The 25,746-nt window shown below is 45.3% G+C and overlaps 2 pseudogenes across 1 annotated transcript in view; one reads left to right on the top strand and one right to left on the bottom strand.

Moving 5' to 3' along the window:
• The first annotated feature begins 7,454 nt into the window (after nucleotides 1-7,454).
• Nucleotides 7,455-25,746, top strand: part of LOC100603620 — a 32,883-nt pseudogene continuing 14,591 nt past the window's right edge. Inside the window, exons 1-7 of the transcript XR_004027293.1 lie at nucleotides 7,455-7,479; nucleotides 7,839-8,104; nucleotides 8,664-8,781; nucleotides 16,660-16,829; nucleotides 18,039-18,083; nucleotides 21,939-22,063; nucleotides 22,814-22,881. The product of XR_004027293.1 is annotated as a fatty acyl-CoA reductase 2-like (transcript). The remainder of the gene's footprint in view (nucleotides 7,480-7,838; nucleotides 8,105-8,663; nucleotides 8,782-16,659; nucleotides 16,830-18,038; nucleotides 18,084-21,938; nucleotides 22,064-22,813; nucleotides 22,882-25,746) is intronic.
• LOC115831935 lies at nucleotides 18,605-20,080 on the bottom strand (annotated as a pseudogene).

Raw genomic sequence — 25,746 nt, 5'->3', positions numbered from 1 at the left:
CAGCAACAGCTTGCACCCTCAGTGTGGAAAAGCTGCAGGCATTCAACAACAGCCCTGTCCATGAGAGGCAGCTGTGGGTGCTGAATGCTGCAAAGCCACAGGTGCAGATCTGCCCAAGGCCTTGGGAGCCCAGCCCTCACAGCCCTGTGCCATGGATGTGGGACAAGAATTCAAAAAGGATGGTTTTGGAGCTGTCGGATTGAATGACTGGCCTGCTGGGTTTTGGATGTTCATGTATCCTGTGAGTCCCATCTGTGTTTTGTTTTTCTTTGTGGCAATTTTTTTTTTCTATTGGCTGGGAATGCTTACCCATTGCCTGTACAATCATTGTGCCTTGGAAGTAGTTAACTTGCTTTATAATTCAGAAACTCAGGGGCAGATAGGACTGTAGCCTTGTCTCCGTTGAGACTTTGGGCTTTGGACATTTGAGTAAATGCTGGAATTATTTAAGATTTGGGGGACTGTAGGGAAGGTATCATTGTATTTTGCAATGTGAGAAAGATAGGAGATTTGGGGGACCAGGGACAGAATAATATGATTTGCCTCTGTGTCCCTACCAAAACTCATGTGGAATTGTAATGGGAAAAGTTAAAGGTGGGGACTGGTGGAAGGTGATTTAATCATGGTGGAGAGTGGAATTTGGAAGGTAGGGGTGGTGGGGAGCATGGGGGGCGATTGTGTTGGGGTTGCGGGGAAAGGCAGAGGTGGGGGGCAGATTCTTCACAAATGGTTAAACACCATCTTTTTAATGCTGTCCTTCTGGTAGTGAGTTTGCTTCATGATTTAGGAGCTTTGAGATTGGATGAATACTGGCCTGCTGGGTTTTGGATGTGCATTGGGCCTGTGGTCCCATTTGTGTTATTTTTCTGGGAAATTTCTTCCCTTTGGAGTGAGAAAGCTTACCCAATGCCTGTACCATCATCGTACCTTTAAAGAACTCCATTTTAAGTTCAGGGACTCATAGGCAGAAGAGACTGTAGCCTTGTATCAGATAAGACTTTGAACTTTTTACATTTGAGTTAATGTTGGAATGAGTTAAGGCTTTTGGAAACATTTGAAAAGGCATGACTGCATTTTACTCTGTGAGAATGACATGAGATTTGGGGGAGGGGGTCAAGGTCAGAATAATATGGTTTGGCTGTATTTCCCTAGAAAAACTCATGTGGAATTGCAATCCTGAATGTTGGAGGTGGAGCCTGGTGGGAGGTGATCTAATCATGGATGGGAGGTGGGTGGGGTTGGAGGGAAAAAGGGGTGGGTAGGGTGGTGAGGAGTAAGCTGGCTGTAGGGTGGTGGGAGAGTGGGGGTACTAGGAAGGAGGAGTAGCCTGCTGCAGAAGCAGAGGCTCTTGGAAAACCTCTACTAGGACAGTGCACCTGTGGCTTTGCAGGGTGTAGCCCCCATGGCTGCTCTCATGGGCTGGGCTGGTGTTGAGTGCTGGTAGCTTTTCCATACTGAAGGTGCAAGCTGTTGATGGGTCTATGAATCTGGGGTCTGGAGGATGGTGGCCTCCTGCATAGGGGATCCAAGCCCATACTTTTCTCTGCATGGCCATAGTAGAGGTTTTCCAGGAGGCTCAGGCTCTGCCTCAGGCTTCTGCCTGGAAACAGTAGGGGGTGGAGGTGGGTTGGGGCGGATCCTTCACCAATGATTAAGCACCATCTTCTTGATGCTGACCTCGTGATAGTGAGTTCTCATGAACTTCCTCATAGTGTTAAGCCACTGGTTGGACGGAGCATGAGACTAGAGGCTTGGGATCCTCTGTATAGATTTTGGAGGACGTATGGAAATGTCTGGGTGTCCAGGCAAAAGCCTTGCAAAAAGGCAGAACCTCATAAGTAACCTCTACTAGGGCAGTGCAGAAGGAAAATATGGGGTTGGAGCCCCCACACTGGAGGCCACCATCATGAAGACCGCAGATTAATAGACCCCGCAACAGCTTGTACTGTCAGTGGGGAAAAGCTACAGACACTCAACACCAGCCCAGCCCATGAAGACAGCCGTGAGGCATGAACCCTGCAAAGCCACAGGCGCAGAGCTGCCCAAGGACTTGGGAGCCCAGCCCTTACATCCCTGTGCCCTGGATGTGGGACAAGATTTCAAAAAGGGTAATTTTGGAGCTGTAGGATTGAATGACTGGCCTTCTGGGTTTGGAGTTTCATGGGGCCTGTAAGTCCTTTCTGCGTTTTGTTCTTTCTGACAAAATTATTCCTTTTGGCTGGGAATGCTTACCCAGTGCCTGTATAAGCATTGTACCTTGGAAGTAGTTAACTTCTTTATATTTCAGAGGCTCATGAGCCTAAAGGTCTGCAGCCTTGTGTTACTTGAGACTTTAAGCTTTGAACATTTGTATAAATGATGAAATGATACAAGACTTTGGGGGACTGTAGGGAAGCTATCTTTGTAGTTTGCAATGTGAGAAGGACATGAGATTTGGGGAGCCAGGGACAGAATAACAAAATTTAGCCCTGTGTCCCTACCAAAATTCTTGTGGAATTTTAATGGGGAATGTGAAAGCTGGGGCCTGCTGGAAGGTGATTTAATCATGGTGGAGAGTGGGAGTTGGAAGGTGAGAGATAAGGAGAATGGGGAGATTATGTTGGGGGTGAGGGGTGAAAAGTGATGGTGGCGGGTGGATCCTTCACAAATGATTAGATATAATCTCCTTATTTCTGTCCTTGTGATGCTGAGTTCTCTTCATGATTTTGGAGCAGTGAGATTGAATGGATACTGGCCTCCTGGGTTTTGGACTTGCATTGGGCCTGTGGTCCCATCTGTGTTATTTTGCTGGGAAATTTCTTCCCTTTGGACTGAGAAAGCTTACCCAATGGTTGTACCATCATTGTATCTTGAAAGAAAAGAACACCCTTTTAAATTCAGGGACTCATAGGCAAAAGGGACTGTAGGCCTGTCTCAGATGAGACGTTGAACCTTTTACATTTGAGTTAATGCTGGAATGAGTTAAGACTTTTGGCAACTTTTGAAAAGGTATGATTGTATTTTGCTCTGTGACAATGACATGAGATTCAGAGGGGTTAGGGTCAGAATAATATAGTTTGGCTGTGTTTCCCTACAAAAACTCATGGGAATTGTAATCTTGAATGTTGGAGATGGGGCCTGGTGGAAGGTGATTTAACGATGGATGGGAGGGGGTTGGGGTTGGAAGGAAAAAAAGTGGGTAGTATTGGGAGGAGTGGGTTGTCAGTAGGGTGGTGAGAGGATGGTGGGTATTAGGAAGGAGGAGTAGACTGCTACAGAGTCACATCCTCATGGAAAACCTCTACTAGGGCAGTGCTCCTGTGGCTTTGCAGGCTTTAGCCCCCATGGCTGCTCTCATGGGCTGGGCTGGTGTTGAGTGCTTTTCCATACTGAGGGTGCGGGCTGTTGGTGGCTTATGAATCTGGGGTCTGGAGGATGGTGGCTCCTGTATGGGGGCTCCAAGCCCATATTTCCCTTCTGCACTGCCATAGTAGAAGTTTCCCAAGAGGTTCTGCCTCTGCAGGAGGCTTCTGCCTGGAAACAGTGGGCGGTGGTGTGTGTGGTGGATCCTTCACCAGTGGTTAATCTTCTTGATGCTGATCTCCTGATAGTGAGTTCTCATGTGATCTGGTTGTATAACGGGCTGTGGCATCTCTTTTCTCTCTCTGTCTTGCTCCTATTTCTAACATATGAAACATTTCATTTCCGCTTGGCCTTCTGGTGTGGTTAGGAGGGGCCTGATCAGTGTGGGCCTGCTCAGTGGACCCAGTCAGTTGGGACTTGGTCAGTGAGGCCTGTTTAGTGGGAGCCTGGCCAGCAGGGGTCTGCTTAGAGAGGGTCTCATTAGGGGGATCTAATAGTGGGGTTTTGGCGAGTGGGGACCTATTGGCAGCCAGTTGTTTGGTGTCTGGTCAGTGCAAACCTGGGCTGTGGGGCTTGACTGGTGGTGACCTGGTCAGCTGGGCTTAGTTTAGTGGTGGCCTGGTCAGCGTGGGCTGGGTCACTGGTGACCAGGTCAAGGGGTGCTATTCAGTGGAGGACTGGTCACATGGGACCTAGTCAGCAGGGCCTGGTGGGTGTGTCCTCATCATTGAGGCCCTTGTCTATGGGGCCCTGATCAGGGCAGCCTGGTCAGTGGAACTTAATCAGTGGGGACCTGGTCAGAGAGGACTTGGTCAGTGGTGGCTTTTGTATCACTGGTCTATGGGGTGACTTCGTCAGCGGGGACCTGAGCAGTCGGTGCCTGTTCAGTGGGGCCTACTCACTAGGGTCCCAGTCAGAGGCATCTGGTCACCTCAGGCCTGGTTAGTAGGGGCCTGATCAGTAGCAGCCTGTTTCCTGGAGGCCTGGTCAGTGGGGCCTCATCTGTGGGGCCGGGCATTGGAGTCATGATCGGTGGAAGCTGATCAGTGAGGCCTTGTCAGTAAGGACCTAGTCAGTGAGGCCTTGTCAGTAAGGACCTAGTCAGTGAGGCCTTGTCAGTAAGGACCTAGTCAGTGAGGCCTTGTCATAAGGACCTAGTCAGTGAGGCCTTGGTAATAAGGCCTGGTCATGAGGCCTGTATGAGGCCTTGTCAGGGAGGCCTGGTCTGTAAGGTCCTGTTCAGTGAGGCCTTGTCCGTGAGACCTTGTCAGTAAGGTCCTGGTCAGTGGAGTCATGGTCATTGTGGGCCTGGTTAGTGGGTCCTGGTGATGGGGGTCTAATCAGTGAGGGTGTGGTCAGGGAAGACCTGATGTGTGGGGTCTGGTCAGCAGGAACCTGGTCAGTGGGGACTGCTGAGCGCTGCTTGGAGAAGCCAGGTGCATTGCGCGTTATCGAGGGCCCTGTGGACAGCTGGGATGGCCCAGTGGTGCCCAACGGCCCAGTCAAAAGTGGACAAAGCAGGTTTTTGGATGGACCTGGGAGATCTTGCTCAGAGATTCTGACAGGACAAAGGTAAAGAAAGGGCCAGAGTGGCTGGAGAGATGGTCACAGTCTATGGGCTGCACAGGATGGAGGAAGCCAGGGAACAGGCAGGGTGGGCAGTGGGGTGCAGGGAGAGGCAGGTGCATGGTGGGACATCAGACCCTGTGAGGGCTGTGAGGGTGTCAGGTGGGGTGGGCTCCAGGTGCACCCTCAGTGCGCTGGGTGGATCTCACCCCAGGCTCCCTGGACCCCAGCCAGGTGATGTGGTCACTCCCTGGGGGACTGCTCTCAGGCCCCGGCTACCCACGCTGGGCAGTGCTGTCCCATCTCAGGACTGGACTTTCTCAGATCCTGTAGAGGGCACAGCCTCCACCCAGGAGGGGCAGCCCCATGGTGCAGCCTGAGCTCTCCATGGGCCTGGGGCACCCCCTGCCAGCCTTGTGTTCCCTCTTCTCCCAGGTCCCACTTTTCCAGTGTCAGCCAGCAGGGAGGCCCTGTCCTCCCTTCCCCATGTGTCTCCTGGGCTGAAACTTGTGGCAGATTGGGACAGGGATGGTGCTTCCCTCAGGCCCATTTGGGGAGGGGACTGGCTCCCGGCCTGGTGCAGGTCCTCAGCTCTGCCTTGATTGGCTTAGAGTGAGATGGATCAGTCAGTGCCCTGAAGCTGAAGATAAGAGACTGTCCCTGCTGTTGGGAGGCTGGTCTAGGGATGGAGGACTTAACAGGTCCTCCCAGGCTGTCAGGCCTGGGCAGCACTGTCTTGTCTTAGGACTCAGGAAGTCCAGTCCTGGGATGAGACAGTGCTGCCCAGGATGAGTGGCTGGGACCTGACAGCAGTCCCCCAGAGAGTGACCACGTCACACATCCAGGGTCCAGGGAGCCTGGCCTGAGACATGCCCAGTGCACTGAAGGTGCACCTGGAGCCCACTCCACCTGATGCCTCCACAGCCCTCGCAGGGTCTGACCTCCCAGCATGCACCTCCCTCTCCCTGCACCCCAGCTGTCCACCCTACCTGTTCCCTGACTTCCTCCATCCTGTCCAGCAGGATGGGATGGACAGGGGGACAGCCTGTGTGCACATTCCGTGGCGAGTGGGAGTGACACACCATCTCTGGGAGGCACCATGGTTCCTGCCAAACCCGACCCCAGGACTCTGTCCTTGAGGTGGTCTTACCAAACCCCAAACCCAGAACTGTGGTTGTGGCTCAGGGGTCAGCCCCTGCTAGTGCCAGGACACTACTGGGAGGCTGGGACCTGACCAAAGCCCATGGTGTCTCTGGCCTGAGGACAAGGTGTCTTGGGACCATAAGGCCAGGCCACCAATGGCCATTGGGTCATAGGGGCTCAGCCCCAATGTTTGTCCTTCCCTGGCTCCTTCTGGTTCAGTCCCATCGGGGCCCTGGAGCCCAAGACTCAGCATCCAAGGTCCCCTCCAGGAATCCTGGCAGCTCAGCATACTTTATCATGTTTCATCTCAGAGCAAAAATGTAAAATTGGATGCACAGAAAAATGACTCAAAGTGCTTAACGACTAGAAGAAATCTAGGAGCAGCAAGAAGGTAATGTGGAGAGGGAGGGACCTCCATGACCGTTGTCTGCAGAGCCAGGGGTACAGGCACCCAGTGCTGTGGCCTGGCACCACCTGCCTCTCAGAGGGTGGGTGGCACACTGTCCTTACCCAGAGGACAGTAGGCCTGGTCACCAGCTTTTCTACCTGTCCCTGTAAGCATCACATTGCTGGAGGAAAATTTCATGCCAGAGCTTGGACCATCCCTAGCTCGGGGGTTAGGGGTTGTCCCTTGGTGACCTAAATGAAAACATAGGCCCAGAACAGAGTTCCTGATGCTGGGCACTCATCCATTCTTTGAATCGTGGGAGGGGAGGCCTGGTACTAGGTATAGCTAACCTCTTTGAGGAACCACAGAGCCCAAGGCTGGAAACCTCCAGAATCCTCCACCCCCCGATCCTCCCTGGGGACCCCTGTGGCCTGTCTCACCGAGCACTCTTTCTTGTAGATGTCTGGGTTGCTCTACAAGGGAGTCCCCTTTCAGGTGTGGTGCTGGGCATGGTCACTCCTGCTGGGTGTCTAGATGGTGGAAACCAAGGACCTAGGGAAATACCACGTACAGCCTTTCCACGCTGATTCAGAGCAGGACAAACAGGCCAGGCGGTGTCAGGAGCCCAGGTCTCCAGCTGGAGGGAACATCAACCCTGCAGTGGGAGCAGGGGCCCTTTGCACATCCTAGGCACAGATGGTAATGTAGACACCACAGGTAAGCTGGGCTTGGTACTACCCCTCCCCAGATTCAGAAAGAAGCCAAACAAGGAGCTTTGCGCAGAATGAAACCTCCTTTCCTCCCAGAAGCACTGCTGACTGGTGGTTGCCATTTGTGGCAGTAAGTCTTTGTTTGTTTTGAGGTTGGGCTGGTTTCCCCTCTTGGCCCTGCCCTACAGATCATAAAGGAGAACAGCAAGAGGTCCCCAGCAAACATCCACAGATGGCCTTGGAAATAAGTCACCTTCTGAGAAACATGTCATGTTCTGGGAGGGATAAGGCATCAAGTAAGGCCTATGGGGTTGGAGGATCCCTGGGCAGGTGAGGCAATCCTTGGGATCTTCCCATGGGAATAGGGAGGTCCTGAGGCAGAGTCGGGGGTTCCACAGGAGGAGTCACAGAGCTACCAAGGGCTCTCCTGTGCCAGGAAGCAGTCAACACCATGGACTGAACACCTGCTGGGCTCCAAGCCCTGATCCAGGCTGGGGCATGTGGGGCCAGGAGACAGCTCAGAGTGGGAGGCAGAGAGAAGTGTGCTCAGAGGGCACCCATTTCTGGGTATAATGTGGTACAGAGATTTTGGCTAGGAAGAGCTTCCAGAGTTTCATGTGTTATGGAGCTGCTTCCTCTCCCCAGCGTCACCCTGCAGGAATGCCAGTGAATATATTGCCGACATCTAGGAGCTCAGTGCCCTCTTAGTGTAACGGCATCAGCAGATCTGCCTGTGCTTGGGCTTCTGTACTACCCATTCCTGAGGGGCGATGCTTCTACAGGGCCTGTGACTTGGTGCACAACTTCAGGCACCATCATCCTGCAGCAGCGCCGCACCCTCACCAGCCAGGGTGTTGATGATTTCCTCAAGGCCAAGGCCACGTTCAAGGCTTCGGACTTCATTGATGCACTTGTGCTGAGCAAGGTGGGCTTCTCCGGGATCTTAATTCAGGAGGTAGAATGGAGCTTGAGATCAAGTGTCTGATCAAGGAACTTGAACTTGATCTGGAGGGCTCTGGGGAGCCATGGAAGGTGCTGGATAAAGAAGTGACAGTCAGCTGTGTTTTAGAGATGACTGTAGGAGGCTGCCTGGAAGGAGTGAACAAGAGCCAGGAGACCAGGAAGGGAGCTTGTGGGGCAGGTCTGGAGATGGCAAGGGAGGGATCCTGCTTGGATGAAAGGTCTTCAGGAACTGTCTCAGTTTACACACAGGTGCCCTCAGAGCTAGCATGTTCAGAGTCTTGCCTCCAGGATGAAAATGGGAAGGAGTTGTCAGACGAGGACATATAAATGGAGGCTGGCATATTCATGAGTGCTGGTGGTGGTCCCGGTGCGGGACTACTGTGGGAACAGGGGTCTCTCCATCCAGGGACATGATGGATGGACCCTACATCACTCCATTCTGCCCTTCCTTTCCCTCCTCCCATTCTCCCGAAAGCCTCAGTGTATGGGCGCTGTTCATCCTCTGGTGCTGAAGCAGCCAAGAGACACAAGCCTGTCTGGCTGCCTCTTAGGATATGACAGCAGAGCCAGTGGCCTCTACTGGATCCTGTACAACCTCACGAAACACCCAGACATCGGGAGTGCTGCCAGCCCATGATGAAAGAGTCCTAATCCTGAAGACATTGAATGGTGGGTGCAGGGCCTCATGGCCTGTTCCCCAGCCCCTCTCATTGGCTCTGCTCCAGTTGGTGAAGGGGGAAAATGCTTTTGTCAATTCTGCCATGATTGCCTAGCAAGAAAAAGAGCAGAAACCAGAAGCAGTAAAATCAGTTAGTAAAATCAGTTTTCTTTTCTGAAATACATTTCTGCCATCTGTAAATTGAGGGGAATTCCTTCTACCCCACGAGGCTGCTTGGAGAATGACTGACAGTGTATGTAGCGCAGGTGCCAGCCAGCAGGCATTTGGTGTCCAGACCACTCTTCCACCTTGATTTTCTGCCTATATTTGCATTTTGTTCCCAAGACCCTCACTCCCCTTAAATTTGCTTTTCTCTCTGATTCCCACCTTATCTTCTATCCATGGATTCACCAGGATTTAAGTGGGTAACAGTCATCTATGCATGTATGTGTATGTATGTATGTTCTCTGTTGGTGTTGGAGTATGGTGTGTGTGTGTGAGACAGAGTGTGTGTGTGTGTGTGAGAGAGAGAAAGTGTGTGTGTGTGTGTGTGTATGTGTGTGTGTTGGGGTCACTGAGGGACTGAAACTCTACACACCAGGCTGTGGTCCTGCTCACTGCTGGAGGCGCTGTCAGGGCCCTTGCCATTGACCCTCCAGGTCTCATTCTTGCAGTGCAGGCAGGGCATTCTGGAGGAATCATGCCCTTGGAAGAAGCCCTGAGGAGTGACTGGTGTGTATTGGTGGATAAATACCCCAACTCCCTTGCTCTGGGTGGGATGACTCTGAGGCACATGTTCTATGCTGTCTCTCAGAGGTACCCGGCAGGGCTGAGTCCTGGCTGCCCACAGTGAAACTTTCTTGATGAAGGTCCCTTTAACTGCTACATTCCATTCCTGTCTCAGTTCCCCACTCCTCTACTGGTGTTGCCTGCAATTAGTATCCTAAGGAAGAACTGGCAGTAGAATTGCTGTCCTAGAGTCATCTCCAGATAAAATTTTTATACTTGAATCTTTGCCTCAGGATCTACTTCCAGGAAACGTAAACTAAGACACATATTTTTCTTTCAGCTCCTCCAATCTTCATAGACCTGTCATTGTGCTGTTTTTACCAAAAAGGATCATGAGGATCAGAGAGGAAAAGTCACTTGCCCAAAGTCACACAGCTCAACAGTGGTGGAGTTCAACTTTGACCATGGGCTGTCTGGCCCCAAGGTGTATGCTTGCTGTTACAGTCTCCCAAGAGACTCCTTTCTTATCAGGCTCAAGTGAATGAAAGGAGGATGTTAAAGGTAGGGTCTCTGAGGCCTGTGCCAGAGGAACCCCAGCTCATGGCTTGTGCCTGTGTTCTCATTCTCACCTCAGTAAGAGTAAAGTTTATTGAGTTTATTGAATTTAAGTATCTTTAGTGAGATCATATATTATTAGTAAGAACTGGGACCAAACATTTTCTGACTCTAAAAGAGATATTTTCACAGCAACAGATATATACCTATAATTATACAGACACGCATACACATATTTCTTTACTGCTCATAAAAATTAGTCTTTATTAGAATGTGGGATGTATAAATGTAAGAGAATTTTCATGTTAAAACTGACAGATACATTTTTAAATGTCTTAAAAGAAATTTAATTATTTTTCTTTTAGAATTTTCCATTTTTAATGCTATTTTTATAAGAAACTATATAACTTTATTGATAATACATACAGTAACCCTTTGTTCTTCACATTGAAAATACAGTGTATTTTGCAAATAACTAAAGCCTAACTTTGTATTAAAATTTTAAATTTTCAATCTTTTTATTATTATTATACTTTAAGTTCTGGGATACATGTGGAGAACATGCAGGTTTGTTACGTAGGTATACACATGACATGGTAGTTTGCTGCACCCATCAGCCTCTCATCTACATTAGCTGCTCATCTACATTCAGTGCTACATTAGGATGTGGAGAAATAGGAACGCTTTTACACTGTTGGTGGGAGTGTAAATTAGTTCAACCATTGTGGAAGACAGTGTAGTGATTCCTCAAGGATCCAGAACCAGAAATACAATTTGACCCAGCAATCCCATTACTGGGTATATACCCAAAGGATTATAAATCATTCTCCTATAAAGACACATGCACACATATGTTTTTTGCAGCACTATTCCCAATAGTAAAGACTTGGAACCAACCCAAATCCCCATCAGTGATAGACTGGATAAAGAAAATGTGGCACAAATACACCATAGAATACTCTTCAGCCATAAAAAAGGATGAATTCATGTCCTTTGCAGGAACATAGATAAAGCTGGAAGCCATCATCCTCAGCAAACGAACACAGAAACAGAAAACCAAACACCGCATGTTCTCACTCATAAGTGGGAGTTGAACAATGAGAACAAATGGACACAGGGAGGGGAACATCACATAGTGGAGCCTGTCAGTGGGTGGGGGGCTAGGGGAGCGGGGGAGGGATAGCATTAGGGGGTTTAATAATTTTAAAATTCAATTCTGTTGAAATGTTTACTCCAAGAAGCAATGTGTTTTTGAAAGCTAATCCTGATATATTCAAATCTTAATGACTTAAGTTGATGGAGTGGACTTCTTTTAAATTAGTGATTCCCTAACTTACCTGACTGTTGGAATTTCCAGGTCATACTGAAAATACAGATTGTCCAGACTCTTACCTCTGCAGATGTATTTCGTGGTTCTAAAATGGCACCCAGGAGTCTGGATTTTTCCCAGAGGCCCTGTGTAATTCACACTGATAACCAGGCAAGTTTGGGAAATAGTGCCTTAAGGAGATTTTTCATTAAGCAGTCTGCATTTGAAATGAGGATCATTTATCTTCTAATACCCCATGCTTCCTCTTTCTCCTGCTCTCTTTGTCTCCTGTTGTCTTTCAGTTCCTAGAAGCTTTAATTGAATGAAAGTTCCTAGTAGATCTGTACCTACTAAAAACCACACTTCTGAAGCTACGTGGCCACAAGAAGACACAGCTAGTCTGCCATGTAAAAAAGGAAAGATGACGTGTGCCCTGAGGGTGCAAGGGTGAGAGGCAGGGGAATGGAGACCCCCACAGCCAGCAGCAGTGGCCCTCATCACAGCCCTCCGGGAGATATGAAAGGAGGTCAGACGTTGGACAGTAGTCTTGCCTTCCTGCTATAGAACACATTGTTAACACTGAAAAATATGATCTGTTCTAGGGGAATGGTGAAAGCTGACTCTAGCACTTGTGCTTTTTTTTTGTTTGAGATTGGGTCTTGCTCTTGTTGCCCAGACTGGAGTGCAATGCATGATCTCAGCTCACTGCAACCTCTGCCTCCTGGGTTCAAGCAATTCTCCTGCCTCAGCCTCCCAAGTAGCTGGGATTACAGGCGCCTGCAACCATGCCTGGCTAATTTTTATATTTTTAGTAAAGATGGGATTTTGCCATGTTGGCCAGACTGGTGTCCAACTCCTGACCTCTGCCAAAGTGTTGGGATTACAGGCATAAGCCATTGTGCCCGGCCTGTGCTTTTAATTTCATCATGGCACAGCTTCAAAATGATATCTAAGTAGCTGGCATAAAAATGGAAAATTCTGTGTACTTTGATATTAGCAGGCTTCAGATACAAACCAGAATATGATTAAATTGTTTCTTAACCAAACTGAATAATTTTCACATTGGCAGGCCATTGGCAGGCCATTCAGCATCTGGCTCATGTTTGGGCCAGGCTGGGTGCCTCATAAAAGTCTGGAGGGAAATACGGAGGCCAATTCTCCATAAGCATTAGGCTCAGAAATATCCTGCTTCCCAGTGAAAAGTTTAAGTTGACTTTCATGCCACCTTCATCAAACCAAGGTTGGTCAACACTTTTCACCACTGCCACTGGACACTTTGACTTCCAATTTTGCTACCTGCTCTACAAAGATACCCCCTTCCTTCCCTTCCTGCATTCTCCCTACAACCTTGTTTTTTTTTTTTTTTTGAGTACATCCACTCTGTCTCATCATTGTCCATCTCTGCTTCCCAAAACCTTATATAGTACAGAAATTGGCCAATCAAGATTACCATGTGGAAGAGCATCCATTTACTGAATAAGGCAGCCGGCTCCTGGGGGCAGAAAAGAGATTAGACACAGAGATAAAAATCATAATCCCTGCTCTCCTGGACTCACTGTCCAGTAGGGAGACAGACACATGAACAAATACAACTTGATAACTACAACAGTCAAGTGAATGATATAATTTAGACTGGAGAAAGAGAGAGCAAATGTTATCATAAGACAGTGTGTCCACTACTTACTCTCTAACAGATTTCCTCACAAACCACTAGGCTTGCCAACTTGTTGAATAAGAAAATTGGAGGGTCAGGGGAGGGGAAGTACTTATGCTTCTTAGTATTTCATTCCATAAATACATAAATAATGAAACTATTAATGATATCTTCATGTTGATTCAGTTAGTTTGAAACCAAAATTGATAGTAATCTTTAGAAGAAATTGTTTATGTGTCTATGCATGTACATACATAGACATACATACTACTTTCTGAAATTTTCAATGACTTTATGCTTCTTCTGAAGCTATTCGAGTTTAGAATTTGAGACCCATGAGTCAAAACATCTTCTTGAGTATACTGAAGAACATTTAGATTAATTTCAGACATGTATTTTGGTTTATATAGTGTTTTTTATCCATAGTAACTTATTTACTGTTTAAAAACGTATTGAGAACAAACAACAGCAGCAACCCTGAATTGAGTAAAGTCCTGAGAAGGGCTTTGCCCAAACATTGCATGTGCATGTTTACACTAATCTCCTGTCTGAACCTAGGAAGTGGCTGAATGAGCTAGCAGATGGTCCGTCTGGCTATATTACAAATAATAATTTATTTTTGTTTTATTCATTCATTCATTCATTCATTTTGAGACGGGGTCTCTCTCTGTCACCCGGGCTGGAGTATGGTGACACGATTATGGTTCACTGCAGCCTTCAACTCCCAGGCTCAAGCAATCCTCCTGCCTCAGCCTCCTGAGTAGCTGGGACTACAGGTGCACACCACCATGCCCAGCTAATTTTTAAAACTTTTTTTGTAGAGACTGGGTCTTATTATGTTGCCCAGGCTGGTCTCAAACTCCTGGACTCAAGTGATCCTCCTTCCTTGGCCTCTCAAAGTGCTGGGATTACAGGTTTGAGCTACCACATGTAGCCAGAAATGACATTTTAAAACCAACTATTAGGTACGCAGATATATAATGCTGTCCGATTGTTTTATTTAAAAATAGGAGTGCCTTAGGTTTATTGGCTCATTTTGTTTTATCAAAGAGCTTAAATGCAGTTGTGAATTTTTTGTTTACCCTCATAATAACCTGAGAATTTAGGATGAATATAATTATTGCCATTTTCACAAGTAAAATTGGAACGAGAATATAAAGCAGTGGAATACAGGTGTAGCTAAGAGTAGCAGAGGTAAGCCAACTATAGAATATTAAAATTTCTTCCATGTGTGTTGTTAGAAATCTATAAAACCAAAATTTTTTCATGCCTGTAATCCCAGCACTCGGGGAGCCCAAGGCGGGCAGATTACCTGAGGTGAGGAGTTCGAGACTAGCCTGGCCAACATGGTGAAACCCCGTCTCTACTAAAAGTACAAAAATTAGCCAGGTGTGGTGGTGGGCACCTGAAATCCCAGCTACTCAGGAGGCTGAGGCAGGAGAATTGCTTGAACCCGGGAAGTGGAGATTATAGTGAGCCAAGATTGTGCCACTGCACTCCAGCCTGGGCGACAAGAGTAAGACTTCATTTCAAAACAGCAACAACAACAACAACAACAAACAACAAGAACAACAACACCAAAACCCAACATTTTCTAGTACAAGCAAACTCACTGAGCTTTGTAAGGCTCCCATCCCTCCAAGTATTATCCTTTCTGCGTACCCCAGCATTAATGACAGCAACTGGTACTAGCCATGTGACATACAATCCCAGTACATTTTTGGGCTCTGATGTTTTCTAGGAATTTTTTCTTTACAGAACTACTGAAATTAAGCTCTATTCCCTCAAGACCTGGTTTTCATAAACTATAGTTTTGCAGTTGAGGGAAAATGGTCTTAGGTCAGTCAATCCACTGTTGACACAGAAATGAAATGAGGTAATGGTAGGATTATTGTTAAGGCTGAGAGGTGTATGAATCATCCTACACTCTTTCACAGCCTCCAGGTGACCATATAATTAAAATATCCTTGATATTTCTATGTAGTTTAAGTTGTTTTTAATTCTAGAACCCCTCAGTCTTTTTCTATTCAACTTAAATGAAAAGGCATTTGAGTATCCAGAACACACTCAGCACTCAGAAGCAAAGGAAGAAAAATGGAAACATAATGGTCAGTGCCCATGTTCTACCCCAGGATCAAATGAGGCATTAATACTGGGAGTTGTGATTCTGAATAAGTCTTAACCTCGTACACATCTTAGTTGTTCAAACATTTGTCATGTCAGCAAGGTGGTAACAGTGAAGATTTTCTACAATCAAAATAGTATCGTTATGTTCTGTTGTATAAAATAGAAATAAATGTACCACATTGATCAGAAAAATCACCCTAGCCTATTCCGACAGCTTAATTTTTAACAATGTAACCACATAGATCTGTCAGCTAGAATAAATGTTGCATATTTAATTGACAATAATTTTTTTGCTGTCTCAGAGAGGTGTAGATAGATTTTGGGGCTATCAAATGGTTCTGACTTTTTCTTTTCTGTGAGATGGGGTCTTGCTCTGTCACCAGGCTGGAGTGCAGTGGCAAGATCTCAGCTTACTGCAACCTCTGCTCCCTGGTTTAAGTTATTCTCCTGCCTCAGCCTCCTGAATAGCTGGGATTACAGGCGCATGCCACCATGCCCAACTAATTTTTGTATTTTTAGTAGAGACGGGGTTTCACCATGTTGGCCAGGATGGTCTCAATCTCCTGATCTCATGATCTGCCCTCCACGGCCTCCCAAAGTGCTGGGATTACAGGTGTGAGCCACTGTGCCCAGCCGGTTCTGACATATTTTTAAGAAAGATTAGGCTGATGCTATGGTAACTCAGTTATTCATGATACATGTCATCTTGTAAGTAGGAGTATTCAATATTCATGATTTTGAAGCTATTTCAGAGTACTATAATCACCACACTTGACAGACTTCAGAATTCATTGAAAATCGCTGGAAATAATTAGCAATTTGTTATCATAGACTCTAAACAGACCTTCAAAATGCATTACATAGATTTAGTAAAACAGATTGTCAGTCTGCCAAAAGTAATCACTTTGGTTTGATTTGCAGTGAATGAAATTTTTAAAATGTAAAGCTAAACTTTTCAGGATCACTGCACTGGGTTTCTATGGGACAACACTGAACAGGGCTGCCACTGAAACACCTTGGATGAGGAAACACAGCTTCCAGCACACTACTGGGAGAGTGACTGGGACTCAAAAATATGTGCAATGAACGTACTTACGAACTTGTTGGAAAAGAAGTAAAGAGGCTGTATGTAGTTACCTCAAATTAGTACTACTACAGATAAAGTAGCAATCAGTACTGATAAAGTAATAGTGGTGCTAAAGTAGTACTAATAGCCCTACACTAGTAGTAGTAATAAAGTGGCATTGCTATTGATTCTATCCGTCTACCTACCTACCTGTCTGGATGGGAGGGCATAGGATTTGACTAAGATTGGGCTTAGCAGTGAAGAGAAAAGAGCTCATGCATGCTTTGGACAGGTACGCACTCATAAACTTGGTATCGTGACTGTTCTGAATTCCAGAACCAAGGCTAAAAGGTGGAAGTTTTGTTTGACTGTCTCACATTTTCCTTTTGGTCTATTGTCTAACACATGTTGCTAGAATTCTTTTTACTCTGACTACCTTTTATGTACAGACAACACTGTTATTGATGAGATCACTCCCAAGCGGATTGGAGATTGTCCCAATACTTACACCTATAGCAAGGCCTTGAGAGAAGTGGCGGTGCAGCAGGAGAGCAGGAAGCTAACCATCACCATCCTAAGGCCCTCCATTGTGGGAGCAACGTGGCATGAGCTTTTCCCGGTAAGCCCACTCACCCGGATTCTGTGTTTTGCTTTCAAACTAAGGTTCTTCTAGCCCAATTATTTTCTGATGTCTTTCTTCTTCTCCCCAGGATTTATAGCTAAGTGCAGCCAATCAAATATTAACCCGTTATACTAGGGCAAAATTCCACTTTGGGATCATGCGGCTCTTCTGGCAGTTACCCTATCTTAGAGTTGGATGGAGATCTTAAGTTAGCTTCAAACCACTCTAGTCTCAAAATTCCCATGGGTGATGTTTTCATATCTTGGCTTTCCCACTGTAGCTTAAACATACCAGAATGTTCTTGATGGCCAAATTGGTAGTATTGCAACTAACTGCCAGGGTTACAAAGCTCACAGAAGGATCTCAGTTTGGGAATACTAATTTTTTTTAACCTCAGTATACTGCGATGTCCTTTTGAAAGTACTTTGAATTATACCATCTTCTTCAAAGCAAGTCTGTGAAGCTTTGGGGGCAGATAAATTCCAGCTCCACCACTTACTGGCAATGCAACATTTTTGAGTTGTTCTTTCCATAGGACAGGACAGATACTACTTTGGAGAGTTGGTTTGATGAGACAATGTATGAGGAGTTCTCAGTCTCTAGTAAAAGGCAGGTCCCTACTAAAAGGCTCAACAAATGTTAGTCCCTTCATCTTCTCCTCCCATATATCTGGTCTCCCATTAATACGCATTTCGACTTTTATACTGTAAGGTAAAGAGATGGCTTAGGGCTTAGGAAACAAACTCAAAAAGACATTTCCCTCTAACTACTCTTCAGCATAATCTTTCCTGTAACATCTTTAAGCAAGTCAACACACATTACTACCAATCATGTTTTCAATGTTCTCCTAAGGAGGCTAAAATCAGGAATGAGGTGGAGAAGTATGGTTGGTGAATTGCTTAGCAGATCATAATATAAGGACAAGGTCCATTGTAGCCCTTAAGATGTCATAAAACGCCACAAAACCATTCATGACTCCTGCTACGAACAACAATCCTGGCCAAATTGTAATTCTTGCACAAAGTGCAGAAAATAGCCAATGCTTTGCAATTGATCTTTGGGATCTTAATAATACTGAATTAGATAGTTCTATCTGCTGGAGTCTCAGTGCCCTTGTTTGAAATTTATTAAGATTAGACTGCAGATGTTCCAAAGATACAACAATTTTCTGAAATGTGTAACCAATGGAAATTTTCTTTCTTTTAGCGTTGGGTTGATAATCTAAATGGATGTAGCTGACTCATTATTGTGGTATGTATAGGGATGAAGAAGTAACTGTAATGTAGTGGAGGAATAGTAACAAAATTCTTAGTGCTGGCTTAGCTTCATTGATCCAAAAACAAATGCTACTTTACTATCAATTGAAGCATAATTATTTCAATTATTCTGGTTATAATATGGAGGCAGGATGAAATTATTTTTATTCTTTTAGAATTTTTTATCAGGAAAACAGAGGTAAAGTGCTATCAATTACTATTTAAGAGTTCTATTTTGAAAAGTCTGAGAATTAAGGATTTTTCTTTTATTTAAAAAAAACTTTTTTAAAAATTAAAAATAAAACAAGCAAAAGTCCTATGAAAATGAAGCAAGTAGCCCTGCCACTCTATGTACAGTAATACAATATTTGTCACAGTTATTACGTACAATATTATAAAAAATGTCACAGACAGTACAAATTAAGGCCCTTATTTCTCAAAGGACATCAAGCCTTATGACCTGGTGGTAGGGAAGATGCCACTTAATTATTGCACCATTTTGAAAAACAGAACTCGTCAAGGCGGATAGTGGTCTTTTCCCATCTGGTCTTCAGTCAAAGATGGGGGCTGGGGCGGTGGTGTCGTCTTCGTCGTCGAGTTAGACCCTATGTAGCCACACTGCCCTGCCCGGTTCTCTGGGTGCAATAAATACCAGTCACGGTTTGGGAGGGGGCCGTGCGCAGGTGGGCGGAGGCGTCTGGGCTGCATGTGCCGCTTCCTGTGCAGGGCAAGGTGGGCAGAGCGCCAGAAGGCGCGGTTGCACCAATGGCCCTGAAATGGCCCGTGACCCCTGTGCTTGCGGTGGTGGAGTGTTAGCTTGTCTGAGTGAGCACGCTTCCAGCTGCATCCATCCCAGTGGCAGTGGTCAGGCTTGTCACTTGTGTGCTGCGCAGATGTGCCTTCAGGTGAGAATTCTTGCCGTAGGTCTTGCTGTAGCCCCATAGGTATGCCTGGTGTTTCGGTTCCCAGGCCAGGAGCGGCTGCCACGCTTGGGCTTGGCCTCCAGCAGCTCCAGCGGGGACGCCGGCGCCACCACAAGGAGACCGCGGGCGACTGGGGGTGCCAGGCCCAGGGCTGTGGCGGCGGCGGCCACCGGAAGAGACTAAAGACGGGGGCGTGGAGGGGTGGGGCGGGGGGGGGGCGCCTCATGAAGGCGGGGCTGGGTGTCCCAAGCCAGGGCCATGGAAGGGCAGCGGGAAGGAGGCGCCCTGGCCATAGGGGCTGAGGGGCGGGTGTCGGGGGCGGCGTTGGGGGGGACCCGGGATCTCCCATGCATGAAGCCGCAGGCCCGGGGCGCCCTAGTGTTTGAGGCCGCGCGGTCCAGGCCTGAACCTGGGTAGGCAGCTGTAGCCGCCGCCATCCGCTTCAGGGGGCTGGGCTTTGACCAGGCGGTTGGGCAGCGCCAGTAGAAAGCGGTTGAGCAGGCCAGGCGCGGTGGTTCACGCCTGTAATCCCAGCACTTTGGGAGACCAAGGCGGGCGGATCACGGGGTCAGGAGATCGAGACCATCCTGGCTAACACGGTGAAACCCCGTCTCTACTAAACATACAAAAAGTAGCCGGGCGTGATGGCGGGCGCGTGTAGTCCCAGCACTTTGGAAGGCTGAGGCGGGCGGATCACGAGGTCAGGAGATGGAGAACATCCTGGCTAACAGGTGAAACCCCCTCTCTACTAAAAATACAAAAAACAATTAGCCGGGCGCGGTGGCGGGCGCCTGTAGTCCCAGCTACTCCGGAGGCTGAGGCAGGAGAATGGCGTGAACCCAGGAGATGGAGCTTGCAGTGAGCCGAGATCGCGCCACTGCACTCCAGCCTGGGCGACACAGGGAGACTCCATGTCAAAAAAAAAAAAAAAAAAAGGCTGAGCAGCGCGGACCATCTGGCAGCGGGTCCAGCTCGGGGGCGCCTTAGGGCAGCGGCGTGCAGTGTTCGGGTAATAGGACGCAGACGGCGGGGTCGGCGGGGGCTTCGGGGTGGCCTCGGCCCAGGCCATCCAGCCCTGTGGACCGAATGGAGTCCCGCACGCTGTTGAGGTGGTCGTGGGTTCTCCTGGCCTCGGGCTTGGCGCGGGGTCAGCGCTCCTGCAGGCGGCGCTCGCGGTAAGGGCTGGCGAAAGTGGAGACGGACGGCAGGATGGATTCACTTGGCGACATGGCAGGGAGCTGGGAAGACAGACACCGGTGAGTGGCTGCCAGGGAGGGCTGATCGGGGCGCGGGCAGGCGGACATGGTTCTGCCAAGGATTTTGCTTTATTTATCGCAAGATGGGGATATTTCCTCCTTTCCGCAGTTTATAATTGCATGAATTAGTGCAGTGAATTGAGGATGCAGTAAAAATATCTTCAAAGATTATTAAATTCGTCATTATAAAGCACATACAAGAGTTGATGTGTGTGTATGGAAAGCAGGTATACATCAATAATTCTTAATGAATACAAGAAAGAGAACTACCAATATTGGAGCAAATATTTCAAATACAAACATCAGTGAATATAGGAAAGGCCTTTTCTTTTTTATTATGATATTTTAAGTTCTAGGGTACAGGTGCACAACATGCAGGTTTGTTACATAGGTATACGTGTGCCGGCAACGCCTTTTCAATAATGTCTTACAAGGAGAAACGTGGCTCCTCTAGGTAAGCAGCCCTCAGTGCGCATCTCCCTGAAGTCCAGATTGATCCGGCAGAGCTGTGGGCTTCACAGCTCACAGTGAGGCATTTAGGGCCTAAACCCCACTTTACTCTTTTGTACAATGAATAGGAAATCAGTGATCTAAATGAGTTTAAATGTTATTAGGGATTCACACTGCCCTTCAGACTCTGTCTCTATTCCTCCCAGAGCTAGGTTCAGCATGAATTAAAATACAAATATGAGACAATGAATTATGATAGTGACAAAGACTTTCCTTCGAATTTCGGATTTTTCTAGCAGCCCCTTTCTTTCTGTTTCCCACCTGCCTTCAACTCTTTCTCCTAAAAAAGTTCAGTTGGGGTGAACGTTTGGTGATTTAGAACATCATTATTTTAACGTGATCCCAAAGCGGTTTTCATTATATGCAAAGCTGCATATTTATTTACATTTTAAAAAATGTTCTAAATTGGTTTCTTATGTCCAAAAGAAGCGGAGCTAGTTAGAAGAAAAGAGAGTTGAGTAACATAAGAAAGTGCTAATCATTTCAAATTAAAGTGGGAAACATGCAGAGCAGAAAGAATCAATTTCATAAATTCAACAAATTATTAACATAAATAATTCCAAACTCTTGTATCTATATAACATCAGTGATCTGTGAGGTGAAATGAGATTCTGAAGAAAAAGTAAATAATAAGGCCATTTTTCTAAGCCAAAAAAGTTTTTGTCATTAATTGTGGAATTTCTCCAATTAATTTTTTTCAAATAAAAATTTCTTAAACTTTTAGTGCCTACTATTGCTTGTAGGTTAATAAGCCCTAGCAGAAAACGAAATCATTAAGGAAATGGAAAACAAACATTAATGGGAAATTTGTGTAACCTCAATTCTTAACGTGTCTTATGAATTAATTTTTAAAATGTGAAGGTTTATTCTTGGTGTTTGGTAATTAACTAAGTTTATTAATCTCTCATACATATGAGGAATTTTATTCCCTAAAGGAACGTGAGGAACACTAGTAGTTCAAGAAAATGCTGAAGATGCGCTTGGGTGGGAAGCTAGAATAGGCTGACGAAGTCAGACTTAGTGTAGAAACCTGGTAAGCAGTGGATCGATGTTAGCTGTTTTCACTTATTGCACTAGTATAATCAGTTTGATGATACATACTTTAGCCCCAGCTGTTACTTAAGACCTGGTTTCACATTTTATGTTCTTTTTCCTGTGCAGGCTGGGAAAGGGTTTCTTCTGGCCATAAAAGCTACTCCAATGGCTGTGGGAGACTTACTTCCAATTCCAGTTGATACAGCCATCCGTCTCCCACTAGCTGTAGGATGGTGTACTGCAGTTCACAGGTGTGGATGCTCAAGTGGGCTTTCAAAGATTTCATGAGGGGGAGGGTTAATGTATTAGGCACATTTTCCAAATATTGGCATTTCATTGTACAAGACCCCAAATGTGAGAGGGTGTTTATTTCAGTATTTTATAGAGTTCCTAATATGCCATCATATATACATTTAGTTGTTTTCAAAATACAGTTTAGTACTTGGCTACTCACGAAGTAATAAAACATTTAAATCACTTAACCATAAAATTCTTGATAACCAAAAGGCTTTTGTTTCTATTCAGTAGTTTAACATTCAGCTTTCTTTTTTAGGGCAAAGGAGATAGAAGTGGATGAAATGAGAGAATTTTTTTTTAATTGAATGCTGGTTAATGCCAAAAGTGTTCAATCACTATGTGTGGGGAAGTTCCTGGTACAAAGAAAAAAAAAACAGGTTGTTCCTACATTTGGCTGTGTTAATAAGTGGTAAACAGAATTAAATTTTTCTTATGTGAACTCACACACATGTGCTTCATAATATGTCACTTCTATTTAACATCTCTTTCACACACACATGCATCCCCCCCCACACACCTTTGCTAGTCTTCTTCCATTTTGCTTATTAACCCAAAGAAAGAAAAAAATACGGAAGTCTTCTTGTGTAGGTTGCCTTAATCAGATGAATTATTGAAACCACTCTGTCAAATATTATTTTCGCTTATTTTTCTTTCATTAGTTTTCCATTCTGTTGTATTTATTTAATTTTTATTTCATTTTCCAGACCTAAGTCAATGTTAGTCTACCACTGTACATCTGGTAACCTCAATCCCTGCAATTGGGGCAAAATGAGTAAGTACTTTAGCCATGTAACTGCATAATTACTAGTGTCTGACACACAGAAAAAATAGACAAAGTGTGTCACGGAGCTTAGAGCCTACATGAGGAGAAAGACAAAAAATAAGCAAAGAGACAAAATAATGGGAAATTGTAAATGTGTGGTAGTTAACTAGAATGTACTGTGGTTACCAAGGAAAGCAGTCATTGGGAACACATACATGATTGTAAGCAGTGGGGGTCCATTGGCTGTATTTTTAAAAAAATGATGAAATAAAGCAAAAGTTGGCAGTTATAAAGAATCTCAGTGATAAAATACTGAAATACTCCTCCCTGCTGGGGCACTGGGTTCTATACACACACCCCTTCCCTTCTTGATATGTCACTGAGAATGTGACGTGATCAATGACCAATGAGATTTAGAAAAGTCGGGTGATCTTATTCCTTATTGAGTGTGTAATACTGATCACTAATTTATGCAACTTGTTTCTCTTGGGTGTGCATTAACTACTCTACTAGTGATTTGTAAAAGTGAATAGGAATCACTGTGAGAGAATAAAAACAACACCCAGATTCCTTGGACCCTAGGACCAAGGTCTTGGGTGATGCTGAGGAAACTGTATTTTTAATAAGCATCTAGATGATTCTTGCTGCTTGGGGAAATGCTCTTTGAGAAACCCTGTACTATACAAATGATTAATTTGTCTGAATGTAAGGGATTTAATCTGGTCAATGTACAAAAACCATGGAAATCAATTTGAGTACAACTTATCTAATGATGGTAGAAGATAAAAGTATGGAGTTTTGCTTTTCTGTAGGATTTCTTAGTACCTACTGACTAATGCACCCCTTCTATCCCTGTTACATAGGTACCACTAGCTCTTCATATTCCAATGGTAAGCCATGGTACCACACTGAGAGTTCTATTGCAGGGCAGCTAGACACTGTGGCTCATTTATATATTGTGGCTTTGAATTGGAAAATGCTTTTCCAGGAATGAAAATACCTGGCAGGCATGTTTCCTCTACCCCTCTCACACCTATAGCAAACACTGTGGGCCGAAACGACATTGGTTATCCCTGTGCCAAGGCTCTGTTCTAGATTCCCTTCTAACACAGCATTTCTGGAAGCTATTACTATTAATTTGATGTTGCATTCAAATTAAACTCATTTGTGTTTCCTATCGGGGACTCTTAGGAGGGATAAAAATGCTGCCTACTGGGAGCAGTAGCCATGTTAACAGGAGGTTGAGCATGTATAGTCTCAGATGATACTACAAGGAGTGATAGACAGCTGGGTGGGTGAACATGGGCTATCTCTCCATAGAATTGTCTCCTTTAGTGTCTGTTAAGAAGAGTTTTTAATCTCCTGCATATAGGTCTTAAGCATCTTTTATCAAATTTATACCTAGGGCCTAGGTAATTGATTTTTTTTTTTTTTTTTACTAATTTAAATGTCTTTTGTAAAAATATATTTTCTAATTGTTTGTGGATGATGTCAAATGCAATTGATTTTTGTATATTGACCTTATATTCAGCTATATTGCTAAACTTATTATTGCTAGAAATTGTATAAAATTTCCTCATGATTTCCTATGTAGACAGTTACTTAATCTGCAAAAATACCAGTATTATCCCCATTTTTTCAAGCTTTAGGTCTTTATTTTTCTTGTTGATGGCACCATCTCAGCTCACTGCAGGCTCTGCCTCCTGGGTTCACGCCATTCTCCTGCCTCAGCCTCCCGAGCAGCTGGGACTACAGGCACCCGCCACCACGCCTGGCTAATTTTTGTATTTTTAGTAGAGACAGGGTTTCACCGTGTTAGCCAGGATTATCTCGATCTCCTGATCTCATGATCCACTTGCCTTGGCCTCTCAAAGTGCTGGGATTACAGGCGTGAGCCACTGCGCCCAGGCTTCTTGTTGAACTTCTACTATAACGGTGAATAAAAATGGCAATAGTACGTATTGTTGTCTTGCTGCTAATTTTAAGCAGAAGACTTCAAATGTTAAACTCGCCTGCCATTTTTAGGATAAATCCAACTTGGTCGTGCCGTGTTATCTTTTTTTATATTTTGTTTAATTCAGTTTTCTAATCATATAGTGCCCTTGTTTTTTCTATTCTCTGAAAGTGCTTGTGTAATAGTGGAGTGATCTATTCCTCGAAAACTTGGGAAAAGCACCTTTAAATTACCTGGACTTATAATTTTTTGTGAGAAGATTTTTTATTGCTTCAGTGTCTTTCATAGTTAAAGAATTTTGCAGGCTTCATTTTCTGCTGCAATCAGTTTTAGCAAATTTGTCTCTTTTTCTAAGATTTTGTCTGTTTTAAAATGTATTTACATTCTTTTTTATATTAATATTTTTGTCCTAAACTGTATCTGTAATTATGCTTCTTTTTAAATTCATAATATTTGTGTGTCTTCTCTTTTCTTCTCAGCTAGTCTCCAAAGGGTTTATTTTATTTCTTTTTTTCAAAGAACCAACTTCTTCGGGCTTTGTTGACTTTTTTCTTTTCTTTTCTTTTTTTTTTTTTTTGAGATGGAGTCTTGCTCTTGTTGCCCAGGCTGGAGTACAATGGCATAATCTTGGCTCACCACAACCTCTGCCTCCCGCGTTCAAGCAGTTCTCCTGCCTCAGCCTCCTGAGTAGAGTAGCTGGGATTACAGACATGCACCACCACGCCTGGCTAATTTTATATTTTTAGTAGAGATGGGGTTTCTCCATGTTGGTCAGGCTGGTCTTGAACTCTCGACCTCAGGTGATCTACCCACCTCGGCCTGCAAAAGTGCTGGGATTACAGGCATGAGCCACCGTGCCCAGCCTATTGACTATTATGCTGCTTTGTTTTCTATTGCATAGATGTATTGCCTTATGTCTT

Source organism: Nomascus leucogenys, chromosome 20 (assembly GCF_006542625.1).
Source record: "Nomascus leucogenys isolate Asia chromosome 20, Asia_NLE_v1, whole genome shotgun sequence".
NCBI lineage: Eukaryota > Metazoa > Chordata > Mammalia > Primates > Hylobatidae > Nomascus > Nomascus leucogenys.
This window is presented reverse-complemented; position numbering and strand designations above follow the sequence as displayed.